At 31.3% G+C, this 9164-nt stretch overlaps 1 protein-coding gene across 5 annotated transcripts in view; it reads right to left on the bottom strand.

The window, feature by feature from the left end:
* LOC106680705 (very long chain fatty acid elongase AAEL008004) overlaps positions 1–9164 on the bottom strand; it is a 313611-nt gene that overhangs the window by 220649 nt on the left and 83798 nt on the right. The window contains exon 1 of one of the 5 annotated variants that reach the window (XM_067046770.1): positions 7877–7897. The exons of the other annotated variants lie outside the window; for them this stretch is intronic. The gene's annotated coding sequence lies outside the window, so the exon portion shown is untranslated. Of the gene's footprint in view, positions 1–7876; positions 7898–9164 lie in introns of those variants that run through there. 5 annotated transcript variants of the gene reach the window in all.

Genomic DNA, 9164 nt, shown 5'->3' with positions numbered 1-9164 from the left:
AAACATTCATTCTCTGATAGATATTTATTCTCCTATCGAAGACAGTAATGAAGAGATTAAATACGATTTCTATGGCGTATTCTCATAGAAATATAATTATAAAAAGATTTTGTTACAAACTTTTTTCCCGCCTGCCCAAATCGTAAAAAAGTGTTTTCAAATTTTGACGATTTACGCCTTCAGAAAGCTTCGGATTAATAGTGTGCTACAATATGAACTAATTCGTCTTAAAATTTTATTGATATCCGAATTTATAAAAAAAAGAACCCCACTCTTTTGAAAATTGTAGAAAAAAATCGGAGAAGAATTGGAGAAGGTTAGAAAATTAACAGTATCTTCAAAGGATAATGGAAAATTTGGAGTACATATCGAAATCCGGAAAATTGTAAATATTGGGGAAGTAAAAATGTATAGTGGACTGATATTGATTTTTTTTTCTCCTAGAATATATAATTATTTCATTAAAGTGGAATAACTTTTATATTGAATTCTAAAATACATGTAGATACAAATAAAGTTTTAAAAATAATAATATTAATTATTTATAATTTGTTAATTCTTTTTTCGAATTTATTTTCTCGAAATTACATAAATCCTGATATTTTCATACTTTCAGATCTAATGAAAAAAATAAAAATATAATTTCTGCATTTTCTTTTTAGGAACACTGGTAAGTCAATTTCAAAAAAAAAATTGAGGTTATTCCTGCATTGTTGCACAACGTTTCAATAATGAATGATAATAAAATAAAAACAGTTTAAAGCAATTCTTTTTCCAAGCAGTGTAGATAATGACATGATTTCCTTCGTGAAATTAACTTTTGACTAATCATGAGGTTTATTTAATGTGCATGAATATGGGACCATAGTCCCCAAACGTTGTGCAACAATATGTTATTTTAGAATAAATACATTCAAATTAGAAGCTGTTTAAACTCAAAAATTTTTATTAAAAATATAAATAATACTACAGAAATAACTTCTATAATAAGAGGTGATATTCTTGTCAATTACAATGTCACGGTTCCAGATTAAATGGATTTAGATCCGGCCTGGAATAGAACCCAGTGCTCTGCTTTCCAGGCGGTGAAGAAATAAGGAAGGGAACAGGTTACTGGATCGCTTAGGGTTTTTTTTGTACAGAATTTAATGGTCCACTGATCCCTAGAGAAAGAGTTCCTTCCGTTATTTCACCACTTTGCTCTTATTAGGGATTTATTAAAAGCTAAAGCGTGCCTAAATATTAATAAAAATAAATAAAGCCCATTAGCGATGATAATGGAATATTTAATTCTATAAAGATTATAAAAAAAATTATAAAGAGAATTAGCATATCATATAATATGTCGATATAACTTCCACATCATATCGTAAGAAGACGTGTATACACAATTACCAATATATCAAGGTTTCAGTACAAATTTAATTTATTCCTTGAGTAGAAAATCTAAGGAATGATTCGTTTTGAAACCTATGCGTGTCAGAAATATACGGCATGCATAAGGCAAAGTAGATGATGAAATTGATACTTAATAGTTTAACATTATTTCCCATTTTTCCTTCGACTTTGAGCTAAATTGGGCGAACCATTTCTGACTTAAAGGTATCATATTTTATGATACCTGACAACATATTAATGATATATGACAAGAAAAATATTTTTGCGCATGTGTAACCGAATGTGGTAAATGGAATTTGATGGCACTGATGGGACCATAACCATATTGCCACCAACCTGAAAAAAACCTGTGCTCGTCATCAAAATTAGATCAACATGTATTTCATTACAGACAAACAAGGAACGAAATATTTAAAACATTCAACATAAATATTGAAATGTTTGATTCTGAGGACAAAGGTTTTTTTGATTTTCTACATGCATATCAAGGTTGAGAGGAAGCAAAAATATATTTATATTATTCAATTTTTCGTATGGGTCGAATAATAGCGATGTTTTTAAACTTCAATAAAGTAAACGAATTTGGACAGTAAACAAATATTTTGCCAAACTAGAGGCAACAGAAGATGCGAAAGTGCACATGATAATTAACAGAAGTATGATTTCAGGATAATAATATGATATTACATGATAATTAACAGTAATTTAAGTGCAATACTTGCAAAATTCAAGGAAATGAATTTTTGAGCCCGCCTACAAAATAATGTAAACTTAACTATGTTTACAGTGCTGTAATTGTTCTTCCAGAGCAGGAATATGTACTTCTGAGAAAATAATATTTTTTTTAAATTTATTTATTTAATGTGATTTACAACTGTACAAACAATAAATACAATAAGTAAATATATTGTATGTTACATTTACACTTGAAAATCTTGGGAAGGTACCACCCATTGGTGGTACTTCAAGCATTAATTTAAATTAGAAGGTCCCGAGCCATCTTCTTTTCAGACACCTCGGAGGATTATCAGGGATTGTTAAGGATGAGAAATTAAGAATTAATGGGTTAGGATGGGTAAGGAGTTTGGAATGAAAAGACGCATAACTGTTTTGGGCCAAATCTGCAACGAATGGGGAGTTCCGTTCAAACACTTTATTCACATACGATTCTTGACTCAGGGGTACACCGAACCTCCCCAAAGCCTTCGAAATAATAAAATTCCTCGTACAAGAGAATTGGCCCTTAAATACTCAGTAGAATCCATAGACAAAATAATAAAATTTCTGAAAGAAACTCAACTATATACTAAAATATAATCCACCAATAACGACCAGTGTAAAAAGGAAATAGTCTACATTCAACTATCAAATGTCAAAGACAAGAAGATAAATAAAGTAAAAAAGGTGTAACAACCTAGATGTTGATCGCCCTGAATAAAAATCTAATCTAACGAATGGGATGTTAAGGTCTTTGTGGATGAGTTTATTTGTAACGTAATAAGGAGCATCAAGGATTTTACGTCGGATTTTGGATTGTAAGGATTGGATGCGGGAGGAATTTGATGGTTTGGTGGAGCCCCAGAGCTCTATTCCATATGTCCATAAAATAATGCCCAACAAATAACTTTTACTTTTCTTCATAAGCCTACCGATTGGCCTACAATGTCCTTTAATAATGTTGCTATTACCCCTCTAGAAAAAATCTACAACTTTGGATTACAGCTGGACAAACGACTAACTTGGAATCCTTTTACAGCACTAAAAAGACAGGAAACAGAACGTCAATTTTATTTCACGACTTATTTCACACTTACTAGACAAACGGTATAAACTTCCAATCAATTTCAAAAGAGTGATCTGCATGACTATAATAAGGCCTATTCGGATAAACGGAGTTGAAATTGGGGGCTCCAGTAAACCTTTGAATTCATCCCTTATCCAATCTGTACGATCCAAAATCCTTCGTAAAACGTTTTTTTTACGCTAACAATACTCACAAAATACTTCGTAAAATCCTCAATGCTCCTTACTTTGTTACAACCGAATTCATCCATAAAGACCTTAGGGCTATACCAAACCATCAAATTCCTCCCGCATCCAATCGTTACAACCCAAAATCCTTGATGCTCCTAATTACGTTACAAATAAACTCATCCACAAAGACCTTAACATCCCATCCGTTGCAGATTTGGCCCAAAACAGATATGCGTCTTTTCATTCAAAACTCCTTACCCATCCTAACCCATTAATTCGTAATCTCTCATCCTTAAAAATCCCTGATAATCCTCCGAGGCGTTTGAAAAGAAGATGGTCACGAGACTTTCTAATTTAAATTAATGCTTGAAGTATCACCAACGGGTGGTTCCTTCCCAAGATTTTCAAGTGTAAATGAAACATTCCACAGATTTACTTATTGTCTTTATTAATTGTACAGTTGTAAATTACATTAAATAAATAAGACCTTAATGTTCTGTTAGTTAACCGATCTAGCTCGATCCAAATATCAATGCTCCATTTTACTCAACTTCCTAACCACCCAAACCCACTAGTTTCTAGCCTTGATTCCTCTTCCGTTCCTGAGGATCATCCAAGGCGGCTGAATAGAAGATGGCCTCGAGACCTTCTAAGGTAGAAATTTTATTAGAATGCAACCAATACGCAGTTTCTCTACATGTCTGTATCACTCCATTATGATCTTACATAAAGTTTACTGTAAATATCAATAAATTAATAAAAAAATATATATATCATGTTTTATTAAAATTAATGACTCAATGGAGAAGTGTGTATAAATGGACATCTGAATTTTTTTTCCTAAGTAAATGCCTTCGTTAACCTTTTCAAAATGAACACCTCATATATATTTATATATTCTGTTTTCAATTAAGTTGTTTGATATCCTTGAAGAAAATAATTACCAATACTAGCGACATACTTAACCATTTCATCATCCAACATGCAGTTCCGACCTTAAGATGGCAAAAATTGCTTAGTCAGCCAGTGTTTTTATTGACATACTCCCGTAGTTTTTTTCTTTGCGTTCCTCTAATGTGTGTTTTTCCTTGTTAACCACTCCTCAGGTCATGTTTTTCATTCTTCATCGCAGATCGATCAATCAGCTATCTCTTGGGCGTGTGGAATTATTAAAGTTCTCGCAAGTATAATTTTTATACAGGGAATGTTTAGTACTTGGTGATTGGTACTGAATCGTGATTGGTTACTTGAATGTATCCTTGATTAGTAAGTTATTTAATCAACTGATTTAAGTTCTATACCTATAGTCGATACCACACCTATCAATCTTTTGTAAACATAATCCATGGATGGGGTACTTTTTTAATACCATTTACACATTCTAGGCCAGTAGTTACCAACCTTTTTTTGTTGATGGAGCCTTTTTCGTTGAAGTAGGAGAATGGCGAAAGCCTTTTGGAAGAAGTAGAAAATGGCGGAACCAGTAGATACTGTTACCTCAGTTAATACTGTATGATATTATTGAAATGACATGTTTTGATTAAATATTGAATGAATAATTATTTCAGGCGATCAACTGACTTAGTTTAATCAAATAATCATTATTTCGGAAATATATGGTAGTAAGAAAGTGATTACAGTTTGCACTATTAGAAAACGTTGTTTGTTTTTTAATCTTCCGTCAAGGTTAGATGTTTTTATTTTGAGATTTGGATGTCGATGCCATACAATCAAATTCATGTAATTTTTTTTTTCACTGCTGTCAGTTTAAACATTGAGCTCAAAAATAAGCATTTCCCACACACTTCACTTTTTTATTTTCATAAAGGCAATAAATCAGCTGAGGCTTACAAGAGTTATGTGAAATTTATGGCGAACAGAACTCACGTGTCAGAATTGGATAAAAAAAATCCGTTCTGGAGATTATTCACTGTTTATTCAATGTTCTGGTCGACCTTCTGACGTTAATGATGGAAAAGCGACAGCTATAATCGAATTGAACCTTCATATGATATCTTTCAAATAGTAGAAAATCATAAAGATGTATAAAAATAGTTCAAAATCGTATTAAACGTCTTGGACTAGATAAGAAGTTCGATATCTTTGGTTCCCCATTCATTGTAAGAAATTCCATTAACACGACGAATCAAGATTTGTGAAACAAATTTCAAACATAATTCAATTAACAGGACTTTTATCAAATCTTTTAGGTGGTGCAATAGCAGTATTTGGAGTTATTAACATTTCTTTGACAAATATTTCTATAAACCTTTGTAATTTTTTTTAAAAAGTGCTTCTTTAAACAACTTTGATAGTGTGACACTGATATTGATTAAATATTCGGATTATTAGTTGTAGAATTGGAAGGTAAAGACTGCACCTTTCATTTTCCTCCTTCAAATTAATTCCCAAACTTTAGTAACTGAGTATTTTTGGCTTGTTAGACCCCTTTGTAAAAGCAGAATTTAATTGAAACATCTAGATATTTACCATTAAAGAATCGATTATTTTGACCAGAAAAAAGACGTTTGTTGCGTAGAGGTATTACTGGTCATCAATGCCATTAATTTCTGATTTATGTTTGTATACCTTTATTTGATTATTATTTTGGTTATAATTTTGACAGCAAGCCCTCTGACTTGAAAAACTAAAACACAAATTACACTGTTTAATCATCATCTCTAAGGGTTTTTGAAACATTCGAACTCAACCCCAATCTAATTAGGTGGGACTTGAAACATGGACATTTCACGAAGACATGGCTAACTGACAATTTTGTTACAATATTTACATTTTATGTTATAGATAAGATAGGGGTGAGTGAGCCTCGCGTGATCTATTCTCAGCCTAGTCAGTATGACCTCCTCTTTACGGTATTTACGGCTCCCGGGGCTTGACGTTAAAATTACTTTACCCGTCTCAGAAGCGTTAATTCTTCTCTAGCAGAAAAAAATGATATTGCTTTAATCAAATAATACAAATTTTCTTTGGATGAGTGAAAATATTTATCAAGAGCTTTTGGGAATGATTTCAGGCGAGAGACAGCACAAAATAAATACGTCTCAGTCTGAACAGATTCGCACGAGACAAAGCCTATATATAATAAATCTCTAAACTTGTTTCATATAGACCAAACTGATTGAACAACATGCGATTTAGCAGCCCTGCCTATCCTGGGCTATACACACTATCCAAACAAGTTTGTTATCGTTAGCTTGTTCAGTGTGAGAATCTTTTTAGAGTTTTCTATTTTGAAGTACTAAAAGACGTTTCAAATCAACTTTTAGCAAATGATACTTTAGCTCCTTGTCGTCTATTGTATAAATCAAAAACAATAATTTCATTCATTCGATTTTACAATGTATATTCAAGATGGGTATAGATATGTTGCACAAGTCTCTTTTAGCTTTTGTGTCCGATTGTAGCAACGCCTTGCTAACTAAGCTGTATTGCACAAAGCAATTGTTCAAGTTCAGCTTTGTCGTATGGATCCATTTGTGTTCTATCTATCGCATCAATCTGGCACAGAGATAAACATCTGCTATTTGACCACAGAAGTAATTTAGACAGCGATACTTCTAGTCAATTAGTACGTGCCTTATTGCCACTGATTGTATTGCACTTAGTTGGAACAAGGATGGAGTCCATCCAAACAATAAGATTAAACGGCCAGAAGTAACTATTTCTTTTGGAGATACCCATTTATTTTAAAATAATAAACATCCTTATTTGAATATTTCACAGACAAATTTTAGATAGTTAACGAGCACAAACGAAGGATTGTTGAGGAGAAATCACACATATATAATAGTAAAAAAAATTAAATGTGTACCGCTACAACCTATAAAGGGTCAGGGGTGCAGTTCATTGTAAGGAAGTACAGTGACTATACCAACGGTTGTGCAAGGAAGTGATTTGGTTAAAATCACGCTCGACTGCCAGATTTTTACCCAAAGGGTTCCCACTTCATGAGGCTTGTTGGATCCCAGAGGGCTACCGAACCCATAGTTCTGACTCATATATCTTATGTTCATAAGATATTTTATAATATATCTGACTATAATATTTATTCTATAATATAATTCACTATATCTAAGGTTAATCTAAATGTCCGTTCATCGATCATACGAGCACGCTACAAGTACACAATGCATCAAATTATTAAATAATGCTAATAAATACAAGTATTATATTATACAATATAAATTTAACTGAAATCTAGTTTAAAAAAACTAATACTTTCACTTACTTATATATTTTTTAATTAGTTTTATATCGTAAAGGGAATCATCGATATTGCAATAACAAATTACAAAACCATTTATAGTGCCAACAGCTACGGACTACATATCAATTGTATTACATAAGGCCCGTAATGAAGCATGGGTTTGCTAACTAAATCTATAACAGGGCTCGAAATCTTTAGCATGATATTATAACATGAGAAGTTTAATGTGATGTGGAATTAATTAGAAAAAAAGAAGATATTATCACATACACTTACAAAATCAAAGACAGCAACTGGCTAAACTGAACTCACCTAAAAAAGAAAAAAGAAAACTTAAAATTACATTGTAACTAAAATAAAATAAAGTAAAAAATATATTAGGTATATAACAATACATAAGAATAGTGAAGCATGAGGTTCCTATATTACCAAAGAGCAAACATAGAGGTATTGTAATAAATACTGTTGAAACACATCAAAAACAGGACCAAGCTCCCGTCTATGTCTATTTTTCATCATTCAGCAAATATAAAAAAATACATACATATTTTATGGATGGGTGGTGTAATATTTTTTATTGAATTAATCAAGTACTAATTTCCTGCATAGCCATATTACATTATTTAGCATTATTCAAAAACCATTCCAAGCTTTGTACTTACAATGAATAATATTCAACATGACGAGTGAATGAAAATGATATATAATATATATGAAGAGAAGATGGGGATGCGGTTAGAAAGTAACACAATTAAGATGAAAAAACTTATTTAATAGTGCCAACGTTTCGGCCAGAATTTTCAGCCTTCATCAGGGCTACTTGTAAGAGATCGGAAATCTGTAAAAAAGTTTTATAAATTGTCTAAAGAATTTTAATAAATCGTTAAAAAATTTAATAAATTGTTTTTCTCTCCTAAGTAAAGGCGTTATGATCGTGAAAAATGTCGAATACGAGTTTTCGACAAAAATATACGTTTTGAGATCGCCTAAGTCTAAAGCTGATAAATTATAAATTTTTAGAAAATTTTAATAGATTTTCATTAAATAGAATTTTGCATGAGGTACAGAATTTTATAAATGCATATTTAGAATTTTCACTGTAGTACTAAGAGAGAACTAGATTTAGATATATAGGTTAATAACGGAAGACAAAAAAAAAAAAAAAAAAAAGAAGAAAAATATTAAAGAACTAAAACTATAAGAAAAAAATCATGTAATACTATTATGTATTTTAATATTTAATTTCTAAGCCTACGTAATATAAGATTAATACATAACTGGTTCAACTAGATATATGCTATATGCTGTGTATATAGTAACCCAATGCAGTTGGGCGGCACTGCTTTTTTTAATAAATTATTTCCTAAGTGAAGGAGTTACAATTCTATAAAATTTTGAATACGAGTTTTGAACGGAAATACACGTTTTGAAGTTTATTTGAAAAAAATAACCAGTGTTAATCGTTATCAATAATAAACGATGAATAAATTCAAAATATGAACAAATTGTTTGAATAACTAAAGGAGAAAAAATGAAAAAAAAGACATCTGAACGGGAAGAGCCG

This window comes from Halyomorpha halys, unplaced genomic scaffold (genome assembly GCF_000696795.3).
Source record: "Halyomorpha halys isolate HHAL.00 unplaced genomic scaffold, Hhal_1.1 Scaffold281.1, whole genome shotgun sequence".
In the NCBI taxonomy this organism is placed as follows: Eukaryota; Metazoa; Arthropoda; class Insecta; order Hemiptera; family Pentatomidae; genus Halyomorpha; species Halyomorpha halys.
This window is presented reverse-complemented; position numbering and strand designations above follow the sequence as displayed.